Source organism: Microcebus murinus, unplaced genomic scaffold (assembly GCF_040939455.1).
Source record: "Microcebus murinus isolate Inina unplaced genomic scaffold, M.murinus_Inina_mat1.0 scaf068_hap2_Mmur4.0, whole genome shotgun sequence".
In the NCBI taxonomy this organism is placed as follows: Eukaryota; Metazoa; Chordata; class Mammalia; order Primates; family Cheirogaleidae; genus Microcebus; species Microcebus murinus.
The window spans coordinates 53049-67126 of NW_027439014.1; the positions used below are offsets into that span (position 1 = coordinate 53049).

The window sequence follows — 14078 nt, forward strand, 5'->3', positions numbered from 1 at the left end:
GGGAGCCCAGGCCAAGCAGCCTGTGGAAGAAGCCACCCCGGGAAGACGACTGCAGGCCACGGCCCTTCCCACCTCCTCCTCCTCCTCCTCCTGCTCCTCCACCCCCCCGACCTCCCACCCCCCACCCCCGACATGGCGCAGGGCTCAGAGACACCTCAGACACTTGCTACCCAAAGTGCAAAGGGCATCAGTTGCTCCTCCAAACCCCCCCCTGCCCAACAGACCGCGTTGTCCAGCCAGCCCCCGGGCCTCCCTGGGGTGCCCAGCACAAAAGTGCAGACAACCACCGGACCCTCAATCTCAGTTTTCGGATGTTTTTGCCACTCTAAGGACCCGCAGGCCAGCTGGGCCTTCTGGCAGGACAGAGAGCCCCGGAATCCGACGTGGAGAGCTGGGTGTACGTCCCCACGAGGAGGCGGTCCCCACCTCCGCGGCTCTCCCCTTGCGGGGGGGGGGAAAGCAGCCACGGGGCCTCAGAGAAGACACCAGGCTGGGCGCCCGCCCCACAGTGGGGGCACGTCCCCCGCAGGCCACTTAGCGACGGCCGCCGGCCGGCGGACGGTTGGGTGGCGCGAGACGCTGCGGCCGCCCTGCTACCGGGTTCCTGGGAGGGCGTCCTGGAACCAGCGTCCACACCAAGCCCTTGGAAGGCCCAGGCGACGGAGGAGCCCCGTCAGGCAGGGGCCGAGGACGGTGACGGCCCGGGCGGGGAGGAGCGTGTCAGGCAGGGGCAGAGGACGGTGACAGGTGACAGGCCGGGCGGGAAGGAGTCAGTCAGGCAGGGGCCGAGGAGGAGACGGGCTGGGTAAGGGTTAGGGTTAGAGTCAGGGCACAAGTCACAATCGCAAAGACCTGGAAGCGACCCGAGTGCCCATCGACCCACGAGTGCGTAAATGAAATGTGGCGCGTGGACACCACGGAGTGCTATTCAGCTAGGAGGAGCAGCGGTGAGAGGGCACCTCTCGTGGTTCTCCTGGCCAGAGCTGGAACCCGTTCCAGTAAGCCAGGTAGCCCAAGAATGGACACACGAGCACCACGTGCTCGCGCTCACCAGCAAATGGGTACGAACCGATGGACACCTAAGTGGACACAGAGGAATCACCTTCATCGGGTGGGTGTCGGGCGGGTGGGGGGAGGGGATGGGCATACACCTCCATTAGGAATGGGGTGGGTGCGCACCGACTGGGGCATGGGCGCACTTGAGGCTCTGACCCGAGGGGGGAGGCTGGGAGAGGGCAACGTACCCGACCTTAACATTGGTACCCCCACAATACGCTGGAACGACATCAGAGGTAAATGAATAAGAACACAGGGGGGAGGGGGGCACGGGCAACACATGTCACCTTAATACTTGGACTCCCATCATCTGCTTGAAAAGAGAGAGAAAAGAAAATGCAATCATAGAGATAAGAGACACTTTTTAAAAATAATGAATCCGAAGAGAAAAGTAAAAGGAGGCCTGTGGAGCAGGTCTGGGTGTGACTCCGGATCCCCCAACATCAGGTGCCACCACCAAAGATTCCTACGTGTAGCCCATAGAACCCCAAAAGCAACGGGACGAGTTCTGGTCACATACTCCCTCAAAATGACATCCTGGCCTTCTTCTGGAACTCCCTCCCCTCTCAGACTCTCAAGGTTTCCTCCAGCGTGTCGGTTCCCACAGAGCAGACCTTTGGTCTGAGACCTGACAGTCCAGAAGCCACGCATGCTGCCGCGTGACGGCGGTGTCGCGGCTTGGGACAAGAGGAGGCCCCACGGTGCGGGCTGGGGCGCCAGGCACCGCGGCGGGCGCTGAGGGTGGGGGTGACCCCCACCCCGGGCCGCCGCCTCGCTCCCAGAGAGGGGACAGAACAAGAGGCAAAACAAAAAAAAAAAAAAAAAGAAGAAGCCTAAGGCACCCGGTATTCCCAGGCGGTCTCCCATCCAAGTACTAACCAGGCCCGACCCTGCTTAGCTTCCGAGACCAGACGAGGTCGGGCGCGTTCAGGGTGGTGTGGCCCTAGACGGCGGAGGGCGCCCCTGCCCCGCTCATGAAGCCGAGCCTCTCTGCGCTTCCCCGCCGCCTCCTCCCGCCCCAGGCCCCGCGCCGGCGCTGACCCGCGCCGGGCCGGGCCTGTTGAGTTCACCGGCCGGGTCCGGCGGGCTCCGAGGGACGGGGGTGACAGGCGGGGCGGGGCGGGCAGGGAGCGGTGGGCCGGGGTGGGGGGCTGTCTCTCTATACACACACACACACACACACACACACACACTCACACTCACACAAGATGCGCCTCCACGGCTGGACTCGCCAAGGTGGAGACCTTCCAGCCCCCTTCCTCTCCTCGCCTGGCCTCCTTCACCTACCCGCCCCCCACCCCCAGCTCGTGGCCGCCCCCGCCGCCGCCGATTGCGCACGCGCGGATCGCCCGCCCTTTGACCCCAGGCAGGGGCCGCCCTCCCTGACAACCCCTTTCAGCTGGGCCCCCCACCCTGTGGGTGGGCTGCCGCCTATTCCCCCGGGCCCGGGCTGGGGCACAGCGCATGGGGGAGGGGAGCGAGTGTAGGGGCGTCTCTCTCTCTCTCTAGGGATGTGTCCCATGGGTGGGGTGGCGTGGTTTGTGGGGCGCTGAAGAAATCAGTCCCCTCCATCTCCTACCTCTGGAAAACGCCCAAGCCCTTGGAGAACTGCCGGCAACGCGACCGGGGGGGCCGGGACCCTCCTCTGTGTCCTCCTGTGGCCCAGTCCAAGGGGCCTGGGCCTGGCCGGGGCTGCATTGGACCCCGACCACCCTGGCGTGTGGACTCGCTAAAAATCGGCGATTAGATATTGGATTCCAGCTTCATTGAGGTCATTTCACTAATGAGTGCACCGGAAAGAGTTTCCTAATCCATCTGTGAGGGTGGCAACTGAAAGAGAATTTTAAAGCTGACAGAATAGGCGAGGAAAGGCATAGGAGATTTCCACACCCAGTAAGGAAGCCTTTCCCGAAATGGAAGAAAGAAACGAGCAAACAGAAACACCGGTAGCCCGCCAGGATCAGAGTCTGCCCCCGAGAGAAAGTACCCTGACCAGGTTCACCCGTGGGTGGGTGGCGAGCTAGCGGCATTCAGAAGAGCGAGGCCCGCAGTCTGTGCAGAAGACACCTGCACTCGGGTGTGTGTGGCGGCACGATTCACAAGCAGCTCCAGATGTTAAGCCAAGGAGAAGCCAGGGAGTTCCCAACGCCCCAGGTGTCCTCAGCCCACGACTGGCTGCTGGGGGAATGCGAAGCCCGGCTCCTTGTCTCAGAGCGGGACAACCAGGAGGTGTGACGTACACCCCGGGGTTCCCAGGAGGATCAGGCTGAAGCTGGGACTTGGCCTGAAAGTGTCCCCTCGCATGGCCACCCCCTTCCCCTTCCTGCTCCTCTACTCCTGGTGCCCCTCCATCCAGGGGCCAGACCTTAAAGAGTCACCCGCAAGAGAATCCTGGTCCCAAAGGGGCCTTCTGGGGGACCCGTGCTGAGAGAGGTTGTGGGCATGGCCCGCTGGGGCTCTGCCCGACCCAGGGCTGAGAGATGCAACCTCCCAGCTCTGGGTCCCTGCAGGGGAAGCGTTGGCAAGCACAGGGCCAGTCCTCCAAAGGCCCAGGTGCAGGGAGCCCAGGCCAAGCAGCCTGTGGAAGAAGCCACCCCGGGAAGACGACTGCAGGCCACGGCCCTTCCCACCTCCTCCTCCTCCTCCTCCTGCTCCTCCACCCCCCCGACCTCCCACCCCCCACCCCCGACATGGCGCAGGGCTCAGAGACACCTCAGACACTTGCTACCCAAAGTGCAAAGGGCATCAGTTGCTCCTCCAAACCCCCCCCTGCCCAACAGACCGCGTTGTCCAGCCAGCCCCCGGGCCTCCCTGGGGTGCCCAGCACAAAAGTGCAGACAACCACCGGACCCTCAATCTCAGTTTTCGGATGTTTTTGCCACTCTAAGGACCCGCAGGCCAGCTGGGCCTTCTGGCAGGACAGAGAGCCCCGGAATCCGACGTGGAGAGCTGGGTGTACGTCCCCACGAGGAGGCGGTCCCCACCTCCGCGGCTCTCCCCTTGCGGGGGGGGGGAAAGCAGCCACGGGGCCTCAGAGAAGACACCAGGCTGGGCGCCCGCCCCACAGTGGGGGCACGTCCCCCGCAGGCCACTTAGCGACGGCCGCCGGCCGGCGGACGGTTGGGTGGCGCGAGACGCTGCGGCCGCCCTGCTACCGGGTTCTTGGGAGGGCGTCCTGGAACCAGCGTCCACACCAAGCCCTTGGAAGGCCCAGGCGACGGAGGAGCCCCGTCAGGCAGGGGCCGAGGACGGTGACGGCCCGGGCGGGGAGGAGCGTGTCAGGCAGGGGCAGAGGACGGTGACAGGTGACAGGCCGGGCGGGAAGGAGTCAGTCAGGCAGGGGCCGAGGAGGAGACGGGCTGGGTAAGGGTTAGGGTTAGAGTCAGGGCACAAGTCACAATCGCAAAGACCTGGAAGCGACCCGAGTGCCCATCGACCCACGAGTGCGTAAATGAAATGTGGCGCGTGGACACCACGGAGTGCTATTCAGCTAGGAGGAGCAGCGGTGAGAGGGCACCTCTCGTGGTTCTCCTGGCCAGAGCTGGAACCCGTTCCAGTAAGCCAGGTAGCCCAAGAATGGACACACGAGCACCACGTGCTCGCGCTCACCAGCAAATGGGTACGAACCGATGGACACCTAAGTGGACACAGAGGAATCACCTTCATCGGGTGGGTGTCGGGCGGGTGGGGGGAGGGGATGGGCATACACCTCCATTAGGAATGGGGTGGGTGCGCACCGACTGGGGCATGGGCGCACTTGAGGCTCTGACCCGAGGGGGGAGGCTGGGAGAGGGCAACGTACCCGACCTTAACATTGGTACCCCCACAATACGCTGGAACGACATCAGAGGTAAATGAATAAGAACACAGGGGGGAGGGGGGCACGGGCAACACATGTCACCTTAATACTTGGACTCCCATCATCTGCTTGAAAAGAGAGAGAAAAGAAAATGCAATCATAGAGATAAGAGACACTTTTTAAAAATAATGAATCCGAAGAGAAAAGTAAAAGGAGGCCTGTGGAGCAGGTCTGGGTGTGACTCCGGATCCCCCAACATCAGGTGCCACCACCAAAGATTCCTACGTGTAGCCCATAGAACCCCAAAAGCAACGGGACGAGTTCTGGTCACATACTCCCTCAAAATGACATCCTGGCCTTCTTCTGGAACTCCCTCCCCTCTCAGACTCTCAAGGTTTCCTCCAGCGTGTCGGTTCCCACAGAGCAGACCTTTGGTCTGAGACCTGACAGTCCAGAAGCCACGCATGCTGCCGCGTGACGGCGGTGTCGCGGCTTGGGACAAGAGGAGGCCCCACGGTGCGGGCTGGGGCGCCAGGCACCGCGGCGGGCGCTGAGGGTGGGGGTGACCCCCACCCCGGGCCGCCGCCTCGCTCCCAGAGAGGGGACAGAACAAGAGGCAAAACAAAAAAAAAAAAAAAAGAAGAAGCCTAAGGCACCCGGTATTCCCAGGCGGTCTCCCATCCAAGTACTAACCAGGCCCGACCCTGCTTAGCTTCCGAGACCAGACGAGGTCGGGCGCGTTCAGGGTGGTGTGGCCCTAGACGGCGGAGGGCGCCCCTGCCCCGCTCATGAAGCCGAGCCTCTCTGCGCTTCCCCGCCGCCTCCTCCCGCCCCAGGCCCCGCGCCGGCGCTGACCCGCGCCGGGCCGGGCCTGTTGAGTTCACCGGCCGGGTCCGGCGGGCTCCGAGGGACGGGGGTGACAGGCGGGGCGGGGCGGGGCGGGCAGGGAGCGGTGGGCCGGGGTGGGGGGCTGTCTCTCTATACACACACACACACACACACACACACACACTCACACTCACACAAGATGCGCCTCCACGGCTGGACTCGCCAAGGTGGAGACCTTCCAGCCCCCTTCCTCTCCTCGCCTGGCCTCCTTCACCTACCCGCCCCCCACCCCCAGCTCGTGGCCGCCCCCGCCGCCGCCGATTGCGCACGCGCGGATCGCCCGCCCTTTGACCCCAGGCAGGGGCCGCCCTCCCTGACAACCCCTTTCAGCTGGGCCCCCCACCCTGTGGGTGGGCTGCCGCCTATTCCCCCGGGCCCGGGCTGGGGCACAGCGCATGGGGGAGGGGAGCGAGTGTAGGGGCGTCTCTCTCTCTCTCTAGGGATGTGTCCCATGGGTGGGGTGGCGTGGTTTGTGGGGCGCTGAAGAAATCAGTCCCCTCCATCTCCTACCTCTGGAAAACGCCCAAGCCCTTGGAGAACTGCCGGCAACGCGACCGGGGGGGCCGGGACCCTCCTCTGTGTCCTCCTGTGGCCCAGTCCAAGGGGCCTGGGCCTGGCCGGGGCTGCATTGGACCCCGACCACCCTGGCGTGTGGACTCGCTAAAAATCGGCGATTAGATATTGGATTCCAGCTTCATTGAGGTCATTTCACTAATGAGTGCACCGGAAAGAGTTTCCTAATCCATCTGTGAGGGTGGCAACTGAAAGAGAATTTTAAAGCTGACAGAATAGGCGAGGAAAGGCATAGGAGATTTCCACACCCAGTAAGGAAGCCTTTCCCGAAATGGAAGAAAGAAACGAGCAAACAGAAACACCGGTAGCCCGCCAGGATCAGAGTCTGCCCCCGAGAGAAAGTACCCTGACCAGGTTCACCCGTGGGTGGGTGGCGAGCTAGCGGCATTCAGAAGAGCGAGGCCCGCAGTCTGTGCAGAAGACACCTGCACTCGGGTGTGTGTGGCGGCACGATTCACAAGCAGCTCCAGATGTTAAGCCAAGGAGAAGCCAGGGAGTTCCCAACGCCCCAGGTGTCCTCAGCCCACGACTGGCTGCTGGGGGAATGCGAAGCCCGGCTCCTTGTCTCAGAGCGGGACAACCAGGAGGTGTGACGTACACCCCGGGGTTCCCAGGAGGATCAGGCTGAAGCTGGGACTTGGCCTGAAAGTGTCCCCTCGCATGGCCACCCCCTTCCCCTTCCTGCTCCTCTACTCCTGGTGCCCCTCCATCCAGGGGCCAGACCTTAAAGAGTCACCCGCAAGAGAATCCTGGTCCCAAAGGGGCCTTCTGGGGGACCCGTGCTGAGAGAGGTTGTGGGCATGGCCCGCTGGGGCTCTGCCCGACCCAGGGCTGAGAGATGCAACCTCCCAGCTCTGGGTCCCTGCAGGGGAAGCGTTGGCAAGCACAGGGCCAGTCCTCCAAAGGCCCAGGTGCAGGGAGCCCAGGCCAAGCAGCCTGTGGAAGAAGCCACCCCGGGAAGACGACTGCAGGCCACGGCCCTTCCCACCTCCTCCTCCTCCTCCTCCTGCTCCTCCACCCCCCCGACCTCCCACCCCCCACCCCCGACATGGCGCAGGGCTCAGAGACACCTCAGACACTTGCTACCCAAAGTGCAAAGGGCATCAGTTGCTCCTCCAAACCCCCCCCTGCCCAACAGACCGCGTTGTCCAGCCAGCCCCCGGGCCTCCCTGGGGTGCCCAGCACAAAAGTGCAGACAACCACCGGACCCTCAATCTCAGTTTTCGGATGTTTTTGCCACTCTAAGGACCCGCAGGCCAGCTGGGCCTTCTGGCAGGACAGAGAGCCCCGGAATCCGACGTGGAGAGCTGGGTGTACGTCCCCACGAGGAGGCGGTCCCCACCTCCGCGGCTCTCCCCTTGCGGGGGGGGGGAAAGCAGCCACGGGGCCTCAGAGAAGACACCAGGCTGGGCGCCCGCCCCACAGTGGGGGCACGTCCCCCGCAGGCCACTTAGCGACGGCCGCCGGCCGGCGGACGGTTGGGTGGCGCGAGACGCTGCGGCCGCCCTGCTACCGGGTTCTTGGGAGGGCGTCCTGGAACCAGCGTCCACACCAAGCCCTTGGAAGGCCCAGGCGACGGAGGAGCCCCGTCAGGCAGGGGCCGAGGACGGTGACGGCCCGGGCGGGGAGGAGCGTGTCAGGCAGGGGCAGAGGACGGTGACAGGTGACAGGCCGGGCGGGAAGGAGTCAGTCAGGCAGGGGCCGAGGAGGAGACGGGCTGGGTAAGGGTTAGGGTTAGAGTCAGGGCACAAGTCACAATCGCAAAGACCTGGAAGCGACCCGAGTGCCCATCGACCCACGAGTGCGTAAATGAAATGTGGCGCGTGGACACCACGGAGTGCTATTCAGCTAGGAGGAGCAGCGGTGAGAGGGCACCTCTCGTGGTTCTCCTGGCCAGAGCTGGAACCCGTTCCAGTAAGCCAGGTAGCCCAAGAATGGACACACGAGCACCACGTGCTCGCGCTCACCAGCAAATGGGTACGAACCGATGGACACCTAAGTGGACACAGAGGAATCACCTTCATCGGGTGGGTGTCGGGCGGGTGGGGGGAGGGGATGGGCATACACCTCCATTAGGAATGGGGTGGGTGCGCACCGACTGGGGCATGGGCGCACTTGAGGCTCTGACCCGAGGGGGGAGGCTGGGAGAGGGCAACGTACCCGACCTTAACATTGGTACCCCCACAATACGCTGGAACGACATCAGAGGTAAATGAATAAGAACACAGGGGGGAGGGGGGCACGGGCAACACATGTCACCTTAATACTTGGACTCCCATCATCTGCTTGAAAAGAGAGAGAAAAGAAAATGCAATCATAGAGATAAGAGACACTTTTTAAAAATAATGAATCCGAAGAGAAAAGTAAAAGGAGGCCTGTGGAGCAGGTCTGGGTGTGACTCCGGATCCCCCAACATCAGGTGCCACCACCAAAGATTCCTACGTGTAGCCCATAGAACCCCAAAAGCAACGGGACGAGTTCTGGTCACATACTCCCTCAAAATGACATCCTGGCCTTCTTCTGGAACTCCCTCCCCTCTCAGACTCTCAAGGTTTCCTCCAGCGTGTCGGTTCCCACAGAGCAGACCTTTGGTCTGAGACCTGACAGTCCAGAAGCCACGCATGCTGCCGCGTGACGGCGGTGTCGCGGCTTGGGACAAGAGGAGGCCCCACGGTGCGGGCTGGGGCGCCAGGCACCGCGGCGGGCGCTGAGGGTGGGGGTGACCCCCACCCCGGGCCGCCGCCTCGCTCCCAGAGAGGGGACAGAACAAGAGGCAAAACAAAAAAAAAAAAAAAAGAAGAAGCCTAAGGCACCCGGTATTCCCAGGCGGTCTCCCATCCAAGTACTAACCAGGCCCGACCCTGCTTAGCTTCCGAGACCAGACGAGGTCGGGCGCGTTCAGGGTGGTGTGGCCCTAGACGGCGGAGGGCGCCCCTGCCCCGCTCATGAAGCCGAGCCTCTCTGCGCTTCCCCGCCGCCTCCTCCCGCCCCAGGCCCCGCGCCGGCGCTGACCCGCGCCGGGCCGGGCCTGTTGAGTTCACCGGCCGGGTCCGGCGGGCTCCGAGGGACGGGGGTGACAGGCGGGGCGGGGCGGGGCGGGCAGGGAGCGGTGGGCCGGGGTGGGGGGCTGTCTCTCTATACACACACACACACACACACACACACACACACACTCACACTCACACAAGATGCGCCTCCACGGCTGGACTCGCCAAGGTGGAGACCTTCCAGCCCCCTTCCTCTCCTCGCCTGGCCTCCTTCACCTACCCGCCCCCCACCCCCAGCTCGTGGCCGCCCCCGCCGCCGCCGCCGCCGCCGCCGCCGCCGATTGCGCACGCGCGGATCGCCCGCCCTTTGACCCCAGGCAGGGGCCGCCCTCCCTGACAACCCCTTTCAGCTGGGCCCCCCACCCTGTGGGTGGGCTGCCGCCTATTCCCCCGGGCCCGGGCTGGGGCACAGCGCATGGGGGAGGGGAGCGAGTGTATGGGGCGTCTCTCTCTCTCTCTAGGGATGTGTCCCATGGGTGGGGTGGCGTGGTTTGTGGGGCGCTGAAGAAATCAGTCCCCTCCATCTCCTACCTCTGGAAAACGCCCAAGCCCTTGGAGAACTGCCGGCAACGCGACCGGGGGGGCCGGGACCCTCCTCTGTGTCCTCCTGTGGCCCAGTCCAAGGGGCCTGGGCCTGGCCGGGGCTGCATTGGACCCCGACCACCCTGGCGTGTGGACTCGCTAAAAATCGGCGATTAGATATTGGATTCCAGCTTCATTGAGGTCATTTCACTAATGAGTGCACCGGAAAGAGTTTCCTAATCCATCTGTGAGGGTGGCAACTGAAAGAGAATTTTAAAGCTGACAGAATAGGCGAGGAAAGGCATAGGAGATTTCCACACCCAGTAAGGAAGCCTTTCCCGAAATGGAAGAAAGAAACGAGCAAACAGAAACACCGGTAGCCCGCCAGGATCAGAGTCTGCCCCCGAGAGAAAGTACCCTGACCAGGTTCACCCGTGGGTGGGTGGCGAGCTAGCGGCATTCAGAAGAGCGAGGCCCGCAGTCTGTGCAGAAGACACCTGCACTCGGGTGTGTGTGGCGGCACGATTCACAAGCAGCTCCAGATGTTAAGCCAAGGAGAAGCCAGGGAGTTCCCAACGCCCCAGGTGTCCTCAGCCCACGACTGGCTGCTGGGGGAATGCGAAGCCCGGCTCCTTGTCTCAGAGCGGGACAACCAGGAGGTGTGACGTACACCCCGGGGTTCCCAGGAGGATCAGGCTGAAGCTGGGACTTGGCCTGAAAGTGTCCCCTCGCATGGCCACCCCCTTCCCCTTCCTGCTCCTCTACTCCTGGTGCCCCTCCATCCAGGGGCCAGACCTTAAAGAGTCACCCGCAAGAGAATCCTGGTCCCAAAGGGGCCTTCTGGGGGACCCGTGCTGAGAGAGGTTGTGGGCATGGCCCGCTGGGGCTCTGCCCGACCCAGGGCTGAGAGATGCAACCTCCCAGCTCTGGGTCCCTGCAGGGGAAGCGTTGGCAAGCACAGGGCCAGTCCTCCAAAGGCCCAGGTGCAGGGAGCCCAGGCCAAGCAGCCTGTGGAAGAAGCCACCCCGGGAAGACGACTGCAGGCCACGGCCCTTCCCACCTCCTCCTCCTCCTCCTCCTGCTCCTCCACCCCCCCCGACCTCCCACCCCCCACCCCCGACATGGCGCAGGGCTCAGAGACACCTCAGACACTTGCTACCCAAAGTGCAAAGGGCATCAGTTGCTCCTCCAAACCCCCCCCTGCCCAACAGACCGCGTTGTCCAGCCAGCCCCCGGGCCTCCCTGGGGTGCCCAGCACAAAAGTGCAGACAACCACCGGACCCTCAATCTCAGTTTTCGGATGTTTTTGCCACTCTAAGGACCCGCAGGCCAGCTGGGCCTTCTGGCAGGACAGAGAGCCCCGGAATCCGACGTGGAGAGCTGGGTGTACGTCCCCACGAGGAGGCGGTCCCCACCTCCGCGGCTCTCCCCTTGCGGGGGGGGGGGAAAGCAGCCACGGGGCCTCAGAGAAGACACCAGGCTGGGCGCCCGCCCCACAGTGGGGGCACGTCCCCCGCAGGCCACTTAGCGACGGCCGCCGGCCGGCGGACGGTTGGGTGGCGCGAGACGCTGCGGCCGCCCTGCTACCGGGTTCTTGGGAGGGCGTCCTGGAACCAGCGTCCACACCAAGCCCTTGGAAGGCCCAGGCGACGGAGGAGCCCCGTCAGGCAGGGGCCGAGGACGGTGACGGCCCGGGCGGGGAGGAGCGTGTCAGGCAGGGGCAGAGGACGGTGACAGGTGACAGGCCGGGCGGGAAGGAGTCAGTCAGGCAGGGGCCGAGGAGGAGACGGGCTGGGTAAGGGTTAGGGTTAGAGTCAGGGCACAAGTCACAATCGCAAAGACCTGGAAGCGACCCGAGTGCCCATCGACCCACGAGTGCGTAAATGAAATGTGGCGCGTGGACACCACGGAGTGCTATTCAGCTAGGAGGAGCAGCGGTGAGAGGGCACCTCTCGTGGTTCTCCTGGCCAGAGCTGGAACCCGTTCCAGTAAGCCAGGTAGCCCAAGAATGGACACACGAGCACCACGTGCTCGCGCTCACCAGCAAATGGGTACGAACCGATGGACACCTAAGTGGACACAGAGGAATCACCTTCATCGGGTGGGTGTCGGGCGGGTGGGGGGAGGGGATGGGCATACACCTCCATTAGGAATGGGGTGGGTGCGCACCGACTGGGGCATGGGCGCACTTGAGGCTCTGACCCGAGGGGGGAGGCTGGGAGAGGGCAACGTACCCGACCTTAACATTGGTACCCCCACAATACGCTGGAACGACATCAGAGGTAAATGAATAAGAACACAGGGGGGAGGGGGGCACGGGCAACACATGTCACCTTAATACTTGGACTCCCATCATCTGCTTGAAAAGAGAGAGAAAAGAAAATGCAATCATAGAGATAAGAGACACTTTTTAAAAATAATGAATCCGAAGAGAAAAGTAAAAGGAGGCCTGTGGAGCAGGTCTGGGTGTGACTCCGGATCCCCCAACATCAGGTGCCACCACCAAAGATTCCTACGTGTAGCCCATAGAACCCCAAAAGCAACGGGACGAGTTCTGGTCACATACTCCCTCAAAATGACATCCTGGCCTTCTTCTGGAACTCCCTCCCCTCTCAGACTCTCAAGGTTTCCTCCAGCGTGTCGGTTCCCACAGAGCAGACCTTTGGTCTGAGACCTGACAGTCCAGAAGCCACGCATGCTGCCGCGTGACGGCGGTGTCGCGGCTTGGGACAAGAGGAGGCCCCACGGTGCGGGCTGGGGCGCCAGGCACCGCGGCGGGCGCTGAGGGTGGGGGTGACCCCCACCCCGGGCCGCCGCCTCGCTCCCAGAGAGGGGACAGAACAAGAGGCAAAACAAAAAAAAAAAAAAAAGAAGAAGCCTAAGGCACCCGGTATTCCCAGGCGGTCTCCCATCCAAGTACTAACCAGGCCCGACCCTGCTTAGCTTCCGAGACCAGACGAGGTCGGGCGCGTTCAGGGTGGTGTGGCCCTAGACGGCGGAGGGCGCCCCTGCCCCGCTCATGAAGCCGAGCCTCTCTGCGCTTCCCCGCCGCCTCCTCCCGCCCCAGGCCCCGCGCCGGCGCTGACCCGCGCCGGGCCGGGCCTGTTGAGTTCACCGGCCGGGTCCGGCGGGCTCCGAGGGACGGGGGTGACAGGCGGGGCGGGGCGGGCAGGGCAGGGAGCGGTGGGCCGGGGTGGGGGGCTGTCTCTCTATACACACACACACACACACACACACACACACACACTCACACTCACACAAGATGCGCCTCCACGGCTGGACTCGCCAAGGTGGAGACCTTCCAGCCCCCTTCCTCTCCTCGCCTGGCCTCCTTCACCTACCCGCCCCCCACCCCCAGCTCGTGGCCGCCCCCGCCGCCGCCGCCGCCGCCGCCGCCGATTGCGCACGCGCGGATCGCCCGCCCTTTGACCCCAGGCAGGGGCCGCCCTCCCTGACAACCCCTTTCAGCTGGGCCCCCCACCCTGTGGGTGGGCTGCCGCCTATTCCCCCGGGCCCGGGCTGGGGCACAGCGCATGGGGGAGGGGAGCGAGTGTATGGGGCGTCTCTCTCTCTCTCTAGGGATGTGTCCCATGGGTGGGGTGGCGTGGTTTGTGGGGCGCTGAAGAAATCAGTCCCCTCCATCTCCTACCTCTGGAAAACGCCCAAGCCCTTGGAGAACTGCCGGCAACGCGACCGGGGGGGCCGGGACCCTCCTCTGTGTCCTCCTGTGGCCCAGTCCAAGGGGCCTGGGCCTGGCCGGGGCTGCATTGGACCCCGACCACCCTGGCGTGTGGACTCGCTAAAAATCGGCGATTAGATATTGGATTCCAGCTTCATTGAGGTCATTTCACTAATGAGTGCACCGGAAAGAGTTTCCTAATCCATCTGTGAGGGTGGCAACTGAAAGAGAATTTTAAAGCTGACAGAATAGGCGAGGAAAGGCATAGGAGATTTCCACACCCAGTAAGGAAGCCTTTCCCGAAATGGAAGAAAGAAACGAGCAAACAGAAACACCGGTAGCCCGCCAGGATCAGAGTCTGCCCCCGAGAGAAAGTACCCTGACCAGGTTCACCCGTGGGTGGGTGGCGAGCTAGCGGCATTCAGAAGAGCGAGGCCCGCAGTCTGTGCAGAAGACACCTGCACTCGGGTGTGTGTGGCGGCACGATTCACAAGCAGCTCCAGATGTTAAGCCA

At 63.5% G+C, this 14078-nt stretch overlaps 4 non-coding genes across 4 annotated transcripts; all 4 read right to left on the reverse strand.

The window, feature by feature from the left end:
• Positions 1-1886: 1886 nt before the first annotated feature.
• Positions 1887-2005, reverse strand: LOC142869305 (5S ribosomal RNA). Its single transcript, XR_012917998.1, has one exon. It is a non-coding gene; the product is annotated as a 5S ribosomal RNA (ribosomal RNA).
• A 3494-nt stretch (positions 2006-5499) lies between these two features.
• Positions 5500-5618, reverse strand: LOC142869306 (5S ribosomal RNA). The gene has a single exon (XR_012917999.1). It is a non-coding gene; the product is annotated as a 5S ribosomal RNA (ribosomal RNA).
• A 3499-nt stretch (positions 5619-9117) lies between these two features.
• LOC142869307 (5S ribosomal RNA) lies at positions 9118-9236 on the reverse strand. The gene has a single exon (XR_012918000.1). It is a non-coding gene; the product is annotated as a 5S ribosomal RNA (ribosomal RNA).
• A 3524-nt stretch (positions 9237-12760) lies between these two features.
• LOC142869308 (5S ribosomal RNA) lies at positions 12761-12879 on the reverse strand. Its single transcript, XR_012918001.1, has one exon. It is a non-coding gene; the product is annotated as a 5S ribosomal RNA (ribosomal RNA).
• Positions 12880-14078: the final 1199 nt, after the last annotated feature.